Genomic DNA, 21,684 nt, shown 5'->3' with positions numbered 1-21,684 from the left:
CTGGCAGATCTGCAGAACGCAGCTCTGTGGTGGCACATTAGAATACCACAGTACAAAAAAAACAACAGCAGCTATGCATAGACTCTGAGTCAACTGAATGGGCTGTGTGTTCATGACAGGAGGAGAATAATTGGTCCAATTTATGCCGTGTGGATTTATGGCAAGCTGTCGCACATTTGGTACAGGCCTTAATGTTGTTTTTTTTTCCGTATTCGATTCGTCATTGAAGTGTCAGGGTTGAAATAAATGGGAGCGGATAAACATGTGTGATGTTTTGAATGTTGGTAATGTTGCTGAAAGAAAAATCTGTGTTTGTGTGCAAGCAGACGAATTAAAATAATCACAATATTTTTTTTTATCTCGCCATTAAACCCAGCAAACACAGCCCAAATGGAAAGATGGAAATGTGATTCTGGCGACTGCAACAGAGATCAGAAAATGTCATCAGCGTCGTGGTGCATGCACCCATACCCACATCATTTCAATGTATCCCAGAGCCATGTCCAACTTAACTGTTCTGTGATCCTGTCTCTTGCATATGGATTGCGTCTTAGGCCTCTCTGTCCTGCAAGGTTTCAGAAGTGTTAGGCTGAGAGATCAATGAAATATACTCCAGTGGAAGTGAAGAGTGAAACCCAAAGCCATGTGCTCATAACTGTCAGACACGAAAAATAATATATTCCTCCTTCAGACTTGTTATGTTGATCTGTATCAGTGCGTCTTTCAGTTCAGTTCAAGGCTGATGATTTAAAATCCTGAAGTAAAGAATAATTGTTGCTGTTCATGTGTGCATATATACGTTAATAGTAAAAACTAACATATATACTAACATAACATGACAGTTTCATAAAATTTGTCTTTTCTCTGCATTTCTACATGAGCTGTGGCATACACAGACAAAAAGACACATCCAGGGTAGGGGTTATGTTTAGATTCAGGGTTATGTTAATCTATTATCTATATATAATTCATTACAATAGGGATGTCCCTATCCAATCCAAATGTTCAGAATTGGGGCAATCCAGGGATGCTTTGATGGATCATGTATGTTCGCTCCACATTTGTGCATGTCAGCTGTCAAAAATGCCCCATTACACGCTGGAACCATAAAGCTTTCTGAGCTGTTTAATCATGAGTGAGACACGGTCCATATAAAATTAATCAACAGCAGCTAGACATCTGAACTGGTGATAACTTATAGGTTAATAAAGTGCTGCCGTTGTATCAAGTGTTGCTATTGGCTGAAAACAGCTTTTGAACTTAAGCATTTTGTTCATGCTGGAGATGGAGCAGTCGAAACCTTTCTACCACAACTGATCCATATTGTTCACTGTAATAAATCACCATGTTCACTTGCAAATGATTTTTTGCATGACACCAATGTTCTTTCAGTTGAGTTTTCGTACATTTAATTTGGGTTTAGTTTCATTCAAGGGTCTGGATTATACTCTCACTTAATGTTTGGCTGGCTGTCTTTCTGGTGCTGTCCATGGTGATGACTAGCAACTACTTCCATTAACCGCAGACAAGGACACGGCGCTTTTTTCATGTGCTTGTCAGTTTTGGGGACTTGGGTGGCAGACAGACCTCTTTAAATATTCCTACATTCAGTGGTTAAACTGTCCGGCACGCTACACTTGTTGTGTTGTACCCAGCAGATTACACAAGGGCAAACTGTGCCTGTCAGTGTTTACAACTTTGATGAGACAATGAAGGAGCGCTGTACCTCTGGGCACAAAAAGTGGAACAAAAAACACCATGAGAGTGAATTGCTAGAACAAGTATCAGGTAAATGTGCGTTCTCTGCAGTACCAGTTTGATGTCAGTAACAAGTGACCTTAAGTTCATGCGTTAGCTTTCAGTTTCTGTCTAGGCTTTCTCTCCTGCTAAGCTTCTGCCAGTCTTCTTTGTCTTGCTGTTTGTGTTCTGTGATGTTGTGCCTGGCAAAAGTGAGCGCGGAATAGTGTTCAGCTTATGGCAGGTCTATGCATGTTTGAATCCCTGATTAACAACCTACTAACTCCGATACGCTCTTCCTCGCCACTGTTTTTGTCTTTTTGCTCTATTCCTATCTCTCCCACACATAAGTGTATGAGCTCACACAAAGAGCACATTCCAGCAAATTAATGAAATTCTAGTTATATTATTTTCCTGATGGTAAAATGATAGGCCTAGAAACTTTCAGAATTTCTAAAATGTTCATTTTTGCTCCCAAATCTTCATTTTTGAAAAGAAGCCTTAATGTTTCTCTAAATATGCCAGATCTTCTAAATTAACTTTTTAATTTGCCCCCATGGCTAAATTATCAGAGCCCAGTTGCTGTAGTACTGCTTGTAGCTGTAATTTTATTGCTTCTAGTGTGTGAGGCTAAAGTTTTGCTGCAGTGTCCTTCAGCAAGACACTTAAATATCAACTCCAGAGGTCATTGCCACGTAACATGCTTGTCTTTGTTGACTAATAACGTAATGCGTTTTTAAAATGTCTTCAATCAGTAAATAAATGTCACACTATGCAAATGACAGGGTACATTTTTTCTACTGTGTGCATGAGTGTTCATTGATCTAGGTATGCTTCAGTTTCACCTGACAAACACCTAACCATCCTATAACAGCTGCAATCATGAAGCAGTGCTGTGGGAGACGGGCTGTGAGCTATTGATGGCTGCTGAAGTGGAAATATGGAACTTTCCCTCTGTTCTCTGCAGCGCCGCACAGGATAAATTGTAGGATTCATACTGAGATTCTCACCTTCGCCCACATCACCGGGGCCTGCTGCTGCTTCCTTTACAGAAGCTCCTCGCATCGATTGCTCTGATATCCCTCTGCGCCCGGCGCTCGGGTTGAAACCGAGTGTTTTTTTTTCCATGGAAGATTAATAAGGGGCACAGCGGAGGGTCGCTGGAAACGGCGGATGAAAAGAAACACGGTTCAGAGAGAAGGTCGTCTGCAGACCCTGCACACCTTTTAAAAGAGCATGTGATCGCTGCATCACATGGGCAAACAGCAAACTCAGAGTGGGCAGATACATTAATACGTTTTTTTTTTTATCTTTCCCCTCAGAAAACACACACTCGATTGTTGTTTTTCTTCCGTGAGGTTGTTCTCTGTTCTCTGCATGAAGCATGTTCTCATTCCCCAGGTAACTCTGGGAAGACAAGATTAATCCCGGACACCGACTCGGAGTTCTTCCCGTCGCCTCCCAACACACCTTCCATTCCTCATGTCTGTCGCTGACCTTTCCTTTGCCGGTTATTTCAGTAATAACTAGGCATCATTCATAGCTACGCTCTCTCTGCAAACAATGCTGCCAACACTCAAGACTGTTTTCCAGTTGTTGGTGTGGATTCAGCAATCTTTATCCGTTGTTTTTAAGCATGCAGATTTTTTTTTTCTTTTTTTGCTGAAGCGCAAGAATGTGGAGATTTAAAGGCTGCAAGGTTGTTAGAGGGAAGCAGCAGATGGATAAGGACTGTCTGTTGAGTGGCTCCAGGAAATTAAAACTGTCTTTATTACTTCTCATTCTCATCCTCTACCACCCACCACACACACACGCACACACAACATTGCACTATTACCACTACAATACAGCCATGCGTCGCAGCTCCCAAAGCTCCGAGAGAGGGAGAGAAGGAGGAAATGTCAGGATTATATGAAAGCGTGAGCCGTAATGAGATGATAATGGCTTCTCCCATGCTGACGAGTTGACAGAAGGATGAACAGGCTTCTGGGATGTTGCTGTCAATAACCTGCTGAAGCAGATAAAATGACATTACAGTCAATTAGCTCTCGAGTTTGCATGGATGCATCCTGTAGCACTGCATTTGGTAACGCAACACTTGAACCCCCTCAGATCATGATGACACTTGCTGTTTTGCTGTCATAAGCGGGGCCAAACATGTTATACTTCTGTAAACAAATTATTCCGGTGTGTTATGTAATGACAGAGTTTACATTTAGGTAGAAAAAAAAAAAAAAAAAAAGTTTAAGAGTGATGTTTGGGTGATGGGTAAGACAGAAGCTAATTGCTGTTGGCTTTGTGATTGTCCCTGATATAGAACATATTTTTTTTATGCCATTCAAAAACCTAATGAGCAGCGGACTGGAAGCAACTGAGTACATTGACAGAGTAGGGTGAAAAATTTGATTATAACACCTCAGTGAATGCACAATGTCTTGGCCTTCACTTCTGCTGTAGTGTTTACACAAAAAGCTTATAGGGACTAATTTTTGTTCTCTGTAATGAACATTACCAGCGTCTTATGTGTCACTTTTATTTCCTCTGACAAGTGCTAACTAGAACCATAAAGGATTCTAGGAGAATAGGAGAGCCCTTTTTTGCTCCTGGTAGAAACTTTGGTGAGAGCTCCCTCTGAACCCTTTCACTGCGATTCAACAGAGAACCTTTCTCTGAGGGTTCTGTCAAGAACCTTTACACCTTCTGGGCGCTAACAAGAAGCCACCGTTCCACAAACTCTGCCAAGAACCCTTTTATGTTCCAAAGAATCTATCTAGAACTCACATGGGTGGTTATACTGAGAACCTTTGTATATTCCAGAGGTTTTTATATTCCAGAGGTTTTATCTAGAACCCATCCAGGCGGTTCTATTGAGAACCGTTTTATATTCCAATGGTTTTGTCTAGAATCCACACGGGGTTCTTATGAAAACATATTCCAAATATTCCAAAGGTTTTATGTTGAAAAAGTTTCATCTAGAACCCACCTCTGGGTTCTTCTGAGAATCTTTTTATATTTCAATGGTTTTTATATTTCAAAGGTTTTATCTAGAACCCGTCCCTGGTGTTCTACCCTGAACCCTATAGTATTCCAAAGTTGTTAACTAGAACCCTCCCTGGGGCTTCTACCAAGGACCGTTTTATATTCTAAAGGTTTTCATAGGCTTCTTTCATGGATTTTATGTAGAACCCACCCAGGGGGTTCTACCAAGAACCCTTTTATATTCCCAAGGTTTTAGCTTGAATGTGTGAAATGCTTGTCGTATGAAATGTGCTCTACTAATAAAGTTGACTTGACTTGAACACACCCAGGGGGTTCTACAGAAAACCTGTTTAGGTTACAAAGGTTTTATTTAAACATGGTTGGATTTCAGCAGTCCTTTGAAGAACTCTTACTTTCAAAAAGGCTCTTTTGGATGAACAAGTTCTTACTGGAACCTTCAATCTTGCAAGGAACCCTTGACGAATCCTTTTTTTTAAAAAAAGGATTCTTTTTGAACGGTTCTGGGTTGAACCTCAGCCCTTCAGAAGGAACCTTTTTGGAACCCTTATTTCTGTGAGTGGTGAGCTTTCAGATATCACAGTATCACACAAACTGTTCTTGTTCCAACAGAAATTAATCTACAGGCACCTTGAAAATAAGGAGCACGGGAGTAAAGAAAATGAAATAAATAAAAGTCACATATTTTTTTTTGACCCCAAGTGTAGAGTCTGTTTCATCTTGGTAAACTCACCTCCACTCCTCTCCACTCCCCTTTCCCTTTCAGTGCGCCTCTCGCTCCCTCCATGCGCTCAAATCACCATCTGGGAAAGCCTGATAAGCTCAGAGGCAGACACCAGCATTTGGGCGTTGAGTTGAAGAGCTGCCTTGAGACAGCCCGTAGGTTAACCCGACCAACGCGCAAACCTTCGGAGCATGGAGGTTAGGAAGTGGCACACAGTTCATTCTGTTGCCTGTTTGTTTCTGTCTTGTCTTGTTTATGTGTCTCTTTGTCTATAAATTCTTGTCCCGGTCTTTCTTCCCTCCTCCATCCCCACTCAGGAGGGAAACTGTACGACTGCACCCTATTTAAAAGTGAAGAGATTTACGTTGGACATGTTTGTTAAAGGGACTTAGAGTATGTGTCATCCTGCAGGTGTGAGAGATTATCCTCCTTCTGACAGCTTATGTCCTGCCCAATCTCTGGAATTTTCTCCACTGAAGGCCATAATTAAACAAAGCTCATGTTTATTCATTTGATCCTTAAACCCAGACATAATTAACACTGGAGCTCAGTTGTCACAAGCTGGAGTACATGTGTCCAAACTATTAGTCACAACCCTCTTTGTTGAAATCCTGCATGGAATGGATTTCAGTGTAGTTCACTGAAGGTCTCAGGAAAGCTGCGTGTCTGACACGCATAAATACACTTGCAAATGATACTTTGCAAGACCCCGATGTGCTTTCCCCAGCCCCTCCGTGCATTTAATTTGGTTGCAATTTCCCTCACAAGGGTCTGGATTATGCTCTCAGATGTAGTTTGGCTGGAATTTCTCTGTGGTGCTGTCCGTGGTGCTGAAAAGCAAATAACCCATTAACTACAACAGACGCTTTCTCTTCCTTTCCACTGTTTTTGTCCTTTTTTTCCTCCATCCCTGCCTCACCCACGCAGAAGCGTATGAGCTCACACCTAGTCTACATTCCAACTAATTAATGAAATTGTAGTTATATCTAAATATAATCCGAAGGCTACCATCTGAATGTGGCAGCTGGGAGAAAAGTCAGGGGGAACCCCTGGGGCCGAGTGTGTCCATGTCTCACCTTAGAGGACTCCCAGTGTGTTTTTCTGATCCTCTCACTGTGTGCTGCTCCTTGACCTCGTACTGTGCTGCACTTATCACAAGTGATAAAGAGCATTTCTGTGTTTACCTCCCTTGTTACTTTTCACCGTAATACAAGAAAACATTAAGTTAATAATTAAATGAAGGACTGAATAAAGAAGTGAATTGCCAGAAATTAAAAATGGAAAAAAAACAAAAAAAATCTAATGAAGTCATGAGGAATAAAACCGAACAGCTCAATTCAGTACATTTAAGGGTTTTGTTTACTTGGTCTGGTATGAACCAGGCAGCAACAGCAAGGTTGAAAAATGAAGCCAGTGTGGAAGTGCCAAAATAATTGTGCTTGCTCTTGGTGGGAACTGTTGGGTCTTTGTAAAACAAAAAATATTATAAAGAGTGTAGTCTGGAATATAATATATATATATATATATAATAATAATAATAGTCTAGAAGTGCCTTGAAAAAACTTTTGATATGATTTGGTGCTACATAAGTAAAATTGACTTGACTCATGTAGCCACTTGAGGGTGGCACCAAAAGCCTGTTTATCCCCATAGACCCTAGCTGAAATAAACACGTTCATTTACATAATTTACAGCCTGGTACAAAACATGGTTTTGGCCTCTGTTGCTAATTTCGCTCTTCATGACAGCTGCACATGGGGTAATTTTTTATATAACTGACCCTTTTAAATTATATTACGACTTAAAGTTATGCATAATTAAGGATATTCCTGCTTTGAGTGACAGGTGGGGGTGGTCTCACATGGCTAGCTGCTTAATTTGGTTAAGCTAACCTCAACTCCACCTCTTTGCCCACTTTTTGATGATCCTGGAGTAAGATGGTGTAGACACTGTCAAGATGATGACGCCACTGAGAGGTTCACAGTGGCTTTCAGAAATCTATGGGTGAAATGGAATGGAACCTCGGTCTGGAAAGCTTGTGTAGTTTGTGTAATGTAACTCATGTAATGGCGTCCTCTAACCATTGTGAGTTGCTGTGGGATTCTGGCTTGTGACAATCATGTGCAGCTCATCGGCTGAGAGACAGCTTTCATTTGCATAATTTCCAATGATGCATTGTTGAGTTTGTGAGATTTATGCTCCAAAATGTTACTGTTTGTTAATGTGTGTAATGTGTTTGTAATGTATCTGTTCAGAACATGGTGGTTTATGTTGGCAATTGTCATCCTTGTGCTGGTTTATTGTTACACAATGAGTGAGGTGGCTGATACTTTTCTTCACTCCAGCTGTATTGATTTTGGATTGGCAATCTATTGTCTCAACCTGATGTGGTGCTGTTATTGTGGTGATATTCAAATGTAACTTGTCATTGAAATTATGCCTTTTAATGTAAATTTGGAGCACATTTAGTATGAAAATAACTAGCTTTGTAAATTACCAAAAACTAACTTGACAATATAACTGCCTCCTTAGGCCACAAGATGACGCTCTTAGACCCACAGTTGAGCATGGCTGGACCAAAGTAGGTTGTTTTCTAAATATTTAAAATAAAGTAGAGGTTGTCTAGATGGAGTGATACATGATACATAACACTTCCCACTCTCCCTGTTTAAGGCTTGCTAAACACATAAATCATTTTTTTTCTGGCAGTCATCTGTAGGCAACACAATTTTAATTTGTTAAGTTCTGTCAAAATTTCTGCCTGACTGTCATTTTCAGTTCAACGTAGGAAAGTCAACGCGCACCAGTGTGCACCAAAGTGACATGAAGCATTTCTGACTACATTATCCCCCCACTACACACACACACACACACACACACACACACACACACACACACACACACACACACACATACACACACACCGGGATAGTCCCAGTGGCTATTTTGCATTGAAAGTGAGGTGGTTTGGAACAAAACTCTCAAAACTACTGTGATGTGTATTCAGACTTATTTACAATATTTATGACGAAAGACTGAAACTTGATAATCATAGATCAACATTTTGTGTTTGGCTGGTTAACTGTGTTTGACATTGACTTTGTCATATGTTTTCATTATCTAGTTAGATCCTCAGTTTTTCCTGCTCAAATATCAAATGTAATACTAGTGATTTTGTTCTGCATAATTATTCTGTTAGTCAGAATTTATTTTCTAATTTTCTAAAAATGGAGATAAAAACTCTGTTGATCAACCTATCAGTCAATAGACAAACTGTGTCTGCTCCATTGCACTGCACACTATGCCTACAAGAGGACATATGTTTGCCAGTACTTGTCCTTTCACTTGTTCCTTTCACTGCCCTCTGGCATTGTGCTAACAACTGCTCTGTAATGGCTGCGCTGAATGCATCGTGGCTTTTTACATGATTGCTGCTACATTATGTGCTTGTCGATTTATTTACGTGTTGCGGCACTGCCTCCCATTCAAAATATCAGCAAAATATTCATATCAAGTGATCCATAACATCACTGATTCAGGCTGTGACCTTAATTTAGAAGAATGGGAATGTTTTGAAGCATCCTAATGTCTGCACTCACAGATGTGCCTTTCTGCTCGTGCCTTTCATGGATTGCTTTTGAAACGGCTGGCTTTGTGGTAAGAGCAGCATCAAAACATGTCAAGGCGTTCCCTCTGAGGACTTATATCTCTTTATTGACACGTATCCAGCACAGTAAACACATTAGAAGCCATTTTGTTGTAACATTTAAGGAAACCTTCCATTTTGCTTCAACCCACAAATTAAAAACTAACATGAAAAACTCGGCCAAACTATCTTTGTTAGTCTGTACAGTCTTCCAACAATCACCATCTCTGGTTTGGTCAAATTATTTCTTTAAATTCACCACTTAAAAAGAGTGCCAAAAGTCTAACAGTGCAGGCCGTTTGCCTCTCACTCCTCACCCAGCTGAGTGCACTCATGGTCCAGCTGTGTGGGTGTGTACTGCGCTGCTGGATAAGAGCGCGGTACGAGCAGTGGGTGTCACTGTGCAGACAATTACATTAGCAACACAAAGCAACAAATATTGCCCCAAATATTGGCCAGAAAAAAACAGCTAGTGATGGATTGAGTCCATCATCGACAGGCGGTATTCGTCCAATTGCCCAAACCCAGTCTGTAATAATGTCCATAAAAAACTTTCTGTAAAAAAACAAACAAACAAAAAAAAAAAACAAATCTAAAGGACAGAATAAGTCAGCTGTCTATACTGTCTGTACTTGAACCTTGTCCTGTGTTTGTTTGAGCCCCTCCATCCCAACTTCCTCTAAATATGGACTTTCTCGCTCCTAATACTTCTCCTTTCATATTTCACATCCACTAGGGGACGCTGCCTAACATTAAACAGACAGATTAGTCAGAATTAGCTGCTTTATCTTTCACCTAACACACAGGTTTCTCTGGTGAGGATAGGCTGGAAGATATGGCACAGGAGATTAATTAATCAAGATAATTGCCTGTAGAAAATTAACTGGCAACTATTCTGATAATCGATTCATTTTCAGTCATCATTCTTTAACAAAATCAACAAAGGTTAACTGGTTCCAGCCTCCCAGATGCAAATATCTTCTTTTTTATTTCTTCTCTGAAACACATTTGAAAACGTTCCTTTCAACCAGCACAGTAAACACTTTAAAAGCCTTGTATTTGGAAAAGGAGGTTGTGCTAAAACAATGTGGTTCTCTGTTGCTAAACATAAAATCAGTGAGCCTATTCCAAGAACTTGAAAAGGTATCTCAATTAAAAGCAAAGGGAACCAAATTTCACTTATTTATTTGGCTCCACAATAAGAAACCTCTGCTGTTGCTGAGAGGCAAATGAATAAATGAAATGAGTATTTTCTCTTCCTTGACATGAAGACTTGAGATGTTCAATTTTTTGAATATACTCACATTAGAAGTTGTTTTGTTGTAACATTCAACAGTCATCTTCTGTTTTGCTTCAGTCCACAAATTTAAACCCTGCTCTTTTTAACTCCATCATGTGTTCCAGTGTCTCGGCTTGTCTCGTGAACCATAGAAAAGCTAATTAAATATGTAGTCGAATCTGCATGAACTTTCTTTTTTATATGAAACCCACTGCAGTGTGAATCCTGCCTTTGCCAGCATCCCTAAATGGACTGTGCTTCCACGAGGCAAGACCGGGCATCCCAGAGGATATCTAAAGAGATCTAGACAACCCTTCCTGGACACTCACTTATTCATGTGGGGATGTGGGAGGAAGCAGGGAAGGATACACGCCAGCCAAGTAAGCCGAAGGCCATATGGTCTAATGCAATGCAGGATGAGTGTGCTGAAAGGCTTGCAGGACAGATATCAGATAAGGTCAGGGAAAAAGGGATTTGCCATCCATTCCTGGGGATTTGATAAGTAGACCATTGCCGACATGTCCCCTGTAACACTGACACCTCGGGCTTAGTATGAGGATATCAAAGGTCCGATGGGCAGTGAAAATTAGTTGGGTCGACTCTGCAGTGGATGATAGTGTCCAGATTGATGATTTGAAGATCTGAACTCACAGCACCCTGATGACTTCCCTGATGGGATATTTAGAAGATTTGTTCTGAATTCAAATAGTAAAAATTTAGTTTTTAAAAAAAAAAACACAGCCCTAGAAAATAAAATGTCATTCCCCATGTAAATTACACAGGGTTGAGTGAGGACAGAAGCCGGGACAATGCTGAATATCTCTCTCTCTGTGTAAGCCACGCAGTCCAATAAAGAAGAGAAAACTGTGGTTATTGAAAAAGAAAATCAGAACAGTGCGATCAAAGGTCTAATGTCCTCACATTTTGAAACCAAGTTTAATTTGGACTCCTTCCATCAACTTAACAGGCGCTCTGGCAGCTGTTTCTGAAGTCCTATAACCTCTGATGATAATTATAACCCCCATACCATAGAGAGGGGATTTATTCAAATTAGTCATGTCATTATCCCCAAGATCACTCCACTAAATATTACTTACTGATGATGTCCAGTCGGTGACAAAATGTCCTACTCTGCACCATCTGACCGTGTCACTGCAAGCCCTGGGGTAAGTTAAGCTGAATGTAACCTGTGCAAGCAAGAGTGAGAAGCATCAAAACATTGGCAAACATCACTAAATCTGCTCATCCTTGAGGAAAACAAGGAAATAGAGGTGGGAAGTAACTAACTACAAATAAGTTGTTACTTAAGTAGATTTTTCAAGCATCTATAAAGTATTTTTCTAACATTTTTTTTTACTTTTACTCCCCATATTTGAAAACTTTCTACCCCTTACTTTTTCAAAAAAGGGTCATTATTTTAGTTTTAATGCATTTGAGTGGAATTATTGATTATTTTGATTTCAATCTAGCTGAATGGGACAACAACAAAAAGAAGATTCCTTGGTATATCCATCAGTGCATACCAAGCACAACAGACTTAACAAGATGAAAACTATAATAAAATAATAACGAGATAAAAGACATGAGAAGAAAACAGATTATGAAGACCAACAATGATGATGTAAAAGAAGTAACAAGACAAATAACGTAACAAACCAATAAACGATGTAAAAAACTTAACAAGACAAAAATTATAGAAAAAACAAACAAAAAATACATAACAAGATGAAAAGCAAAGTATGTAAAGCATGTATAATTTCTACTTTCCTTCATCATATCAGAGGGTTTGCTGAAGGGTCCCGTGTCACGTTGAAGCAGCGTTTAATGGCAGGACTGTAAGAAGCACTGCAGTGTCCTTGTGCATCTGACTGGCGTTGAGTACGGTACTAGATAACTGGGGTTACAGTGTGAATATAGAATAATGAACATAGACAAAAGGAAGATGGATCACATTAATCTGAGCAGCAAACCCCCCTCTCCCTAGCTCTTCTTTTTCTTTTTTCTTTCTTTCTTTTTTTTTTTTTTTTTACTGTGAATGCTGCAGTTGTGTAGCTGACACCGCAGCCTTCCCATTTGATGAGCAATTAGCATACCCTCGCCTGAGTTTGTATCGTGATGATCCATTCATTTCCGTGGTGTAATTATGTGTATAAGGCTGCTCATTTGGAAAACATTGAACTCATCAATCTTTTTGCACCCGTTTTCTAATTCGGCCCATTGAGAGAACCCTGGGGGACACCAAAACCGCACTTAATTGTCCTCATTCCAGACAGCTTCTAATTACACCCAGTGCTTTAGATCTCGTTAGAAAAAGTTCAAGATCCTCCTTGCCGTTTTTTTTTTTTTTTTTTTTTTTTTTCCTCACTCTCTCGCACAACTGTTCTCAATGTGTATGGAGAGAGCAACAGGGAGAGGAGAAATTCCCTCGTCACCTTGCCCTCTGGCAGCTGCGCCCTGGATAAACAAACACGCGTCGCTGCACATCAGTCAGCCGGTTGGGAGCTGGGGCTTGATTAAAAAGCTCCCTCCGCTGTATCTCCATGGCCTCGCTCCTGTGAGTGCCCAGATAAATAAATTAATGAATAGCTCTTGTTGAACTAGTAAAGGGACGGAGGTGGTTTGCTTAACAGCTGCCGCACTGTATTGTGTTGCGTTCACGTGATCGAGCCGAGAGCGGAGCTCGTTGAGGCACACTGTAAATCAGGGGAGTCCTGATTAGCGCTTAAGGAGATCATTACTAGTGCGAGCACAAGGTGTCCTTGCCTATCCTCTGCTGCTCTCTTCTACAGATTAAGTGTTGCACGCAGCCCCTCGAAAAGTCACTGCCTACATCTCCTGGTTAAAGAATACAGATGTAAGAAACAGACACAGAGGGTGGAGTTAACTTTAGTTGCTCATAAGTGTTAACCCACTGTGATGTCATCTATTGGTTTATGGACTGCTGTTTTGAGTAGGGCTGTCACTTTTCTCCAGATCAACAATTTGATACGACCCAGGAGCTCTGTCCACAAATACAACCTATGGTCGCTCATTGAGCCAAAATCTGAAGGTACAATGAAACATGGAAGACGTGAGAGAGTAGCAATGCTCAAAGCTGGCCTCACTCATTCTACAAAGAATGAGAATTAATTCTCTGTTGAGAGATGTCAAGTGGTTTTATATAAGGCATAATGGTTGGCAGGAAAACCTTGGATCCCTGAGAGCATGTCAAACTCTGGTTTGTGTCTCACAATGACACCCTGTACAGCCCAATCACCCGATGGAAGACATTGTGTATATTGCGGTGTAGCAACTTATACAGTAACACCACGTCATGCATGGAAAGATGCTAACAAAAACTTAAAATGTGTTTCAGGATGCTTTGTTATCTGAAGTGGAGCTCAGTAGTCTGCCAAGGAAGATCATAAGCATGTATCAAGAGACACGTTTATGCTTTTGTGTATATTTCACTTTTTTATGTATGAGCTTCATTTGCTGTTGCTAGTGTTTATATTAGCTCACTGCCTCTGTCACTGAGCTAAAGAGCTGAAGAGCTCAAAGTTGCTGCTATGGCAACAGTGCAGCGCTCTGGATAGGACGCAGAGGCAGTGATGAGCCCCTGGATTTTAAGGTGGAACCAGACGAAATGAATGGGATTGAAAATCAGCTTCTAATTTTACTCTGTGCCTGGGTTAGTGTTCCCTTTTGTGTAATTTATTTTATGCCCCATATACAATATGTATGAGTGTGCATTTTCCCACACATTTATTCTTTTCTGCTGGTTGCTTGGTTGGTACTTGTTAAACTTGATAAGTCAAATGTATGTTGGATACATTCAGGGGGATATAGAGCACCTTCTCACACACAATTTTTGTTGCCCTCCCTGTAGCTAACCACACACACATATAAAACACACGCACACACACACAGACCCCTGCTGCCTGCTAAACATCAAGGTCAAACCTGATCTGTGTGTACCTGAGCCAGATCACACAGCTGGACCACTGTGAAGCTAATGACCTTGTGCAGCTCCCTCTTCCCCAAAACACCCCCCCCCCCCACACACACACACACACACACACACACACACACACACACACACACACTCACATGCGTACTACAACTTTGTGTGCACTGTGAGAAACAGCACACAAACACACCAAATACATTATTGAGAATGCTACATACATGTAAACATCTCTTTAATTCAACATTTCATTCGAATGCCATTTTTAACCCGTTGGCTCTGACTTTGCATTCAGAATGTAAACAAATGTTCCCACCGTCAATATTCACTTTTGAAACTCAAGAGTTTCAAATAGGGGTCACATTCGTAGGACAAATGCCTTTCTGTTTGTGCTTTGTAATATATGCAGCGTTTCAACAACAGCATAAACCTGCTGTGCGCACGTAAACACTTGAGCACACTTTGAAGACGTGTACAGTAGGAAAAAAGTGTGAAATGTGGTGTGACAGCCTAAAGCCTCAGCTGAACTGCATGTGAACTGCAGACTATCAACATTACAATATATCGTCTGTCACCTCGGTATTTGTCCTCTGTCAGTGGTTTTATTTTGAACAGGCTGCTGGTTGGCACCCTGAAGATGTTGCGGACTGCAGGATTCAAAATGATCTTTTTTTTTCCTCATTGTCCTATAAACGTCCTGAATTCTACTTTCAGCTCTGTCAGCAATAACAACCATTATCCAAAACTAAGTTCCTTTTTTCATTCTACGTAATAAATCTAGTTTAACAACTCTGTTTCAGTAATTCACATCATTTCATTGACTCACTCTAGTCCGTCATGGAAGTTCTGCTTGCTCAGGGTTCTGATTAATTTATTTATTAGCTATTAAAAAATAACCACAAAGACTGTGATCATGAGATTGTTTAATCTAGAGCTGCAATGTCTGTAAAATGTCAGAAAAAAATGAAAAATGTCCATCCCAGTTCCTCAAAGTCCAAGGTGATGTCTTTAAATTTGTAAGTATAAACCCCAAAGATAATCAGTTTTCCATGATAATAAGGACACAAAAAGGCAAATCTCCATATTTGAGATTCTGAAAACAGCATTTTCTGCTATTTTTATTGCATTAAAAATTACACACATTTCACCTTTAATCAAAAATCAATAGCTTAAGTTCATTACTTAAGTTCAGTAGTTTAATTCTTTTTTTTCTTGCCTGATTGGGCAAGTGAGCTCTTTGATTTACTAGCCCGGGCGAGCAGGCAATCCTTATTGTTGTTCCCTGTAACTGTTCCCTGCACTTGTATCTGAATTAAAAATTCAAATCATACTGTAATGAAAATTTCCATACATTTTGACAAATCTCATAGTAAACACTTGAACACCATATGGGAGTTTATTTTAGTGCTTTTAAAAACACTTAAATAGCTTATGGCTACTTGCTCTAGCTACATGTCCCATTTAACCCAATGATTATAACCATAGATTAGCAATTTGCCCTCTTATATATGAAATTTTAATGCAACAGTTCAGAAGTCATTGTAAATGAGTTTCATATGCATGGTTTTGCAATAGCATATTGTTTTGTCCAGGGTTATTGTGCCTTATTCTGTTTCTGATCTTATGTCTCAGGTATGGGACCAGTATCATTTCAGTCTCAGGTACTGTTTCTGTAAGTACTGCTTTTGTATCATGACAACACCACTAACAATTGAAATGATGTACAGCATATTTTATGACTCATGAATGTAATAGTTTCATTTGTAATCATAATCTTCTCTACTGTCCCAGAATTGGCCCAGAGTCTTGTGTCTCAGGTGCCATTTTTCTTGTACCTGGGATAATTTCAAGTGATAGTGGGGTGCTGCAGAAACTTTCCTGGCATGGTCTGAGCCGACAATGACCGAGGGACCAGCAGCGGGGGAAGTAAGATGTGAAAGTAGTTTTGAGAAAATGACCAGCTGAGGGGCGTCCGGCACAGTGGGATTAATGTCCGGCCGGGAAGGTCTCCACAGAGCAGACTAAGCAGTAGGGTGTGCCCGAGGGACAAGTCGCTTCATCATGGTATTGATTTTTACCAGTGCTTAACTGACTAGATCGTAGCGTGGGGTTTCGTGATTGATTATTGATATCAAGAGTGTGTCATCAAGCCAAAGCATTAACGAAGCCTCTTCTTCTGGCAGTGACTCTCCACACAATTCCCATTTGAATTGGAAACAAGGAGAGAGCAAGGGCTGTCTGCATGGTAGACTGAGTTTGTGTGTGTGTGTGAGTGTGTGTGTGTGTGGGAGGAGCAGAGAGAGAAGCACCTGAATCCTAATCACGTTTGTTGTTGCAATCGAATGCACACAAGCTGATTTCATAGAATATTTAACAACAAAACAACTGGCTGGAAAGAATAACTTTTCTGCAGAGGGGGCAAAAACTACTTTGCAACACATTCTCTTATCTCTTCTCCTCTGTGATCTCAGAACAAGTGAATAAATAACATCGGAAGGATGAACTTTCCTCAGGCTCAACATAATAACCCTACTCGAATTTGCGCCGTCAATTTACTTTTGCCAGCTGTGAGACCGTTCGTATGAAGCAACCCTGCGTGTGTGTTCGAACGTGCACTGTGTGCGCACGTCCAAAGAGATTAGCTAGTCATCTCACACTTTGTGATTCTCAATCCTCAACATAATTTTCTTAATTTGCGTGATTATCAAGGAACACTCACCTGTGAATTTCACAATGTAACACCACAGGATAATCCTGTTTCTCTCAGTATACAAAATTCAGACAGAAAATACCTCGGGGAAATAGAGCCAGATACAGTACGTGTTGGGCTGAAACTGATTTCTTAAACCTCTTAATTGCGGTTCAGCCCGACTAGATCAAATTAAACAAATCTGTTTTATTTGCATTTTTCCTTTCCTTGTTCAAGAGGTAAATTATATCCAGTGGTTGTGCATGGATGCTGCATATCTCTGTATTTTCACCTCGTTTACAATGGAGCTGGGTAATTTATACATTGCCACATGCATAGCCTAAAGCCGTCTTTAGACAACCATCCATTGCTGATCTCCAGTGGTTTAACTTCTCACCTTGCTGCAGTGATGTTGAAATCTACTCCACATATGCCAGGACAATGTGAAGTCGTCGGTGGGTGTGGTTATAGTTGTAATGCAGCACAAAGTCTGCTATTTAGCCTTGAAGCTGTGGACAGTAGGATAGGTATCAGGATTTAATCTATCAATTTAAGATACTCTCATTGATACTACTTTCCGTGATTTGATGCAGGTTCATTTTAAACTCTCTAACTGCTTCCACCCAGTTTTAGCAACGGAAGCCGAGAGTCTGTCCTCATCCTGTACTGAGCAAAAGCATTTAGATTGACTTGTAAGTCTGGAGAACAGCTGGTGGAAAAAGTGAAGGTGGCCAACTTGAAGTTGAACAAATGATGTTTGTAAGGGCCAAAATGATTTGTCCAATTTTGTGTTCCTCCAGGGGAATGAAGTCCAAGTAATGTTCAGTTGTCCTGAGAGCCTTTAGATGTCCTTCCACAGCAGTTTCACTTATGTCATATAGCAAAATCTATTTGCTCTCTAGTCTAAACTACTTTTGGTGTCTACTATTCCTTTTTACTTTAAAACGAGAAACTACATTTTTAGTTTGTTATTGGCAGACAACAAGCAGCAGGTTGTTCCCCTGAGTGCAGCGTTGAGTGGTTGGATGATTGTCAACTATTCCTATTGGCTGCAGGGCGTAATATGTGTTGACAATTTTTAAGGAAACACTGGTTATTATCATACATGATGAGTAGAATCTAATGAATTAAATAGTGTTTGTTTTCTCTTATTTAAAGAGGTCTAAAGGAGCAGTTTAAGGACAAGAAAAAAGTGAATTGTAAATATGGTAGAAATGGGATATAATATTCATAAGTGTGCTTTTGTTATCTTAGAATGAGCAGTTTATATCTACAGGAGGTGGGTCCTCATGGAGTCCGCCACCGTGTTTCTATAGTAGACCAGGGCGGACAAATCAAACAGGCTCAGGATTCAGTCTTCTGCGATTTTAGTCAGTCTGGCGTTCATTAGGGTTGGACAGTGGCATCATCCACTAAACCCTGTACCATCCTAACATTGTGATTGTGAGTTTTTGTCATGTTGGAAAGAATAAAAAGTTGCAGTTGCTTCTGTTCACTGTACTACTGATCCAGGCTTTGTTTATTTGTTTATTATTTTACAATTGAACAATACTAAGCTACGGACATGTGGGGCTGAAACAAAGACCCTTTTAGACCCACCAACAATATCATTGGTAGGGCTGAACAATTAATTGAATTTTTTTCCGAAATTGCACAATAGTCTATTGCAATTTTCAAATGGCAGGATGCACAATATTTGTTAAAGGCAGAATGTGTGTCAAAATACCATTTTAAATTAAATATTGTGGCACTGGTTTCCTGGACAACACATCATTCTGAAGACATGTTTGTTTAGTTCACATCCCTGAAAAAATAGCACTCCATAATTGTTTTGTATTTTTCAGTGAAAATGAGAATAATGATGTAAAAATGATTCTTTCCTCTAATATCTCAAATCATATTGCAATATCAGCCAGAACACTTTTTAATTAGATATTTCTTCAAACTTGTTTAGCCCTAGACATCATCCATCGCCCAACCTTAGGATTCACCACCACTAAATCCCACACACCGGTCCTTTCTCTGACCATTTATTTATGTATTTTCACCGTCATTTTTCTATAATGTGTTTTTTTTGTCTCTTTGCTGTCATAAAGAAGCAATCCCTGTAAAGCATTATTTCATACAACTCAATACAATAATGCTGTATATATCCACTGTATTTTTTTTTTAACTCTACAGTGGTATCACAGCTCAGAGAATTGTAAGAGAAAGTACTGATGTATAATCATTACATTGGTACATTACATCCTCTTCAGTGTTTTGTGCTGAAGTTTGTTGTTGTTTGGGTCTGTAGGAGGATGTTTTCACAGCGAGTGTCTGTCTTACATAAAGCATCTCAGCAAAACAGTCGACAGATCTTTTTGAATGTTGTCCTTAAACTAATATCCTCATGATGGAGCTGTCACTCACTGTTTGTCCTGACAGGGTTTGTTTTAGTTGAAGATGAGCAATGCTAATTTTCTGATATCCTGATTAGTATAGTAATCTGGATTTTGTTTTTTGCTGTTCCTCCCTCCCTCCATCCATCTATATGTCAAAAATCTGATATCATCTTTCTCGCAAAACGTTTCATTTAAAAAAAATTTTGTAGTTGTTTCATACCAGTTAATCTACCCTTCAATTAAATACAGTTGAAATGAAAACAAAATAGGTTGATATTAATGAATTTAATGGATTTGAAGTGACAGAAGAGTTCATGTGTTTATGTCCAGTGCACAACTAACTACTGTAGATAAAATGCATAGAAACTGCTGTTTGCCTTTTTATTCCTTCAAGTTAAAGGAGCAATGGCAGTTGTGCGTCCAAAAATGAGTAGTTCGGTCCAACAGTCCAAATAGGGAGTTGGAGCCATAGACGGTATATTAAATAGGTTGAAGACCTATTTAACGTACGATTTATGGCTGAAGCGAGCTGTTTACCCACCGCCTCCTCCCAGACTCATGAAGCTCAGGCAGCCTGCAGGAAAGCCGCAGGATCACAAAACAAGTGCAGCATTGTGATTTGACAACAGCAAGCGATGATGAGTCCTGCACTGTAAATTGATTAGCTGTTTATAACGGTTTGTTGTCTCTCTGTGAACATACTGCTCAATCTAACCATTATAAACATCTACTCCTAGAAGATTATTAATGATTTCTTATGACTCATAAACTGACATTCTGCATAAATTTTAATTCTAATTAACATGAAATGGGCAAACAACACAAGTTACTAGGTGGAATAGAAATTTTAAAGGAGAACATATTAGCTGTAGTGTTGTTGTCAGAGACGCCGTATTTCACCTATGCAGCATGGCCATTTTATGACTTATTGCAGGAAATCCAACACAAATTTTTCCTTTTAAATAGGATGAAAATATGTTAGTAATGGAAACAAGAAGTACATTTTCAGAAATATTGCACTTTCGTGCAGTGCTTGAATGTTGAGTGGCCCTCCTATAAGATGGCAAAGCATCCATGGCCATCCGTGGAGATCCTTTTAACGCTTGTTCACTAACTCAACCATTATTGATTTAAATTAGCAGAGAGCTGTACATTTCTGGCAAACACATGCCTTTAGTCATTGTGCGACTCAATTTATGCTAAAGGAATATCAATGTCGTGCAATCGATTCCCTCAAGGACGGCAGAGCCACATACAAACCCACAGACCACAATAACGCTTCTTTCTCTCTGACATACATTAATATGCCGTTGTCATAAAAATTAGATTATTGTGTCATTTTTTCATTTGATACACAATCACCATAGTAATGTACCAGTGATTAAATAAAGAATCCTGTATCCCTGTGCTGACAGTTTCCCTATTAATAAAATGTCAAAATCAGGTTATCTAATGCATATTAAAAGTCGGGAGGCTGCATCCTGGCTCTCTGGCTCAAAGCTCATCTCAGGTGGTAATTTGCGGCCTATTTTCCATATAAAAGAGACGGATTCCAGTTAATTCATCCAGCTGGAAAACCAGGAGTGTCTACCTCTCTGATATAGTAATTTGCCACTGTACCCTGTTATACCTGAACTAGATTTCAGTTTGTGCTCTGGCTAGGTCTCTGTCGAATATCTCCATTTCAGCCTTAACTCCCCTCCACCCCACCCCCCTTCCAGCATCCACACAATCACACACACACACACACACACACACACACACACACACACACACACACACACACACACACACACTCACACTCACTTATTCTCATGTAGCCACTTCCTGAGGGACAGGAAGCTACTGCCAGAGAAAGTGTTGTATGTTTATATGTGAGTTTTCTGTCTGTGTGGTTCGCACATGTTAAGACTGCAGCCTTTTTTTAACGTCTCCGGGGATTGAATCAGGCATCGTTCACAACACACCGAACCCGACTGCTCTTTTCACCCAAACACACACGCTGGCTCAAAGTTTGCAGTCGTATAAATGGAAAAAAAGAGAGTCTGATGGAGTTTGAGTCCGTGGGAATATAAACTCGTGGGTCTGCGGTTCATGACTCAGAGGTAGTGATGGGCAAAATTACAATAGCAGAAAATTTTATAGGATTACAATATTAGATAGACGAAGCATTAAATTAATGCTAGTGGACTGAAATGTTGAAGGAGGGAGGGTCGGAGCGCAGGGAGGCTTTGGCTTTCTCATATTTCTATTCAATCTCCATTACCAGACCACAAGAAATA

Source organism: Lutjanus erythropterus, chromosome 15 (assembly GCF_056507025.1).
Source record: "Lutjanus erythropterus isolate fLutEry1 chromosome 15, fLutEry1.hap2, whole genome shotgun sequence".
Taxonomy (NCBI): domain Eukaryota; kingdom Metazoa; phylum Chordata; class Actinopteri; order Lutjaniformes; family Lutjanidae; genus Lutjanus; species Lutjanus erythropterus.
This window is presented reverse-complemented; position numbering follows the sequence as displayed.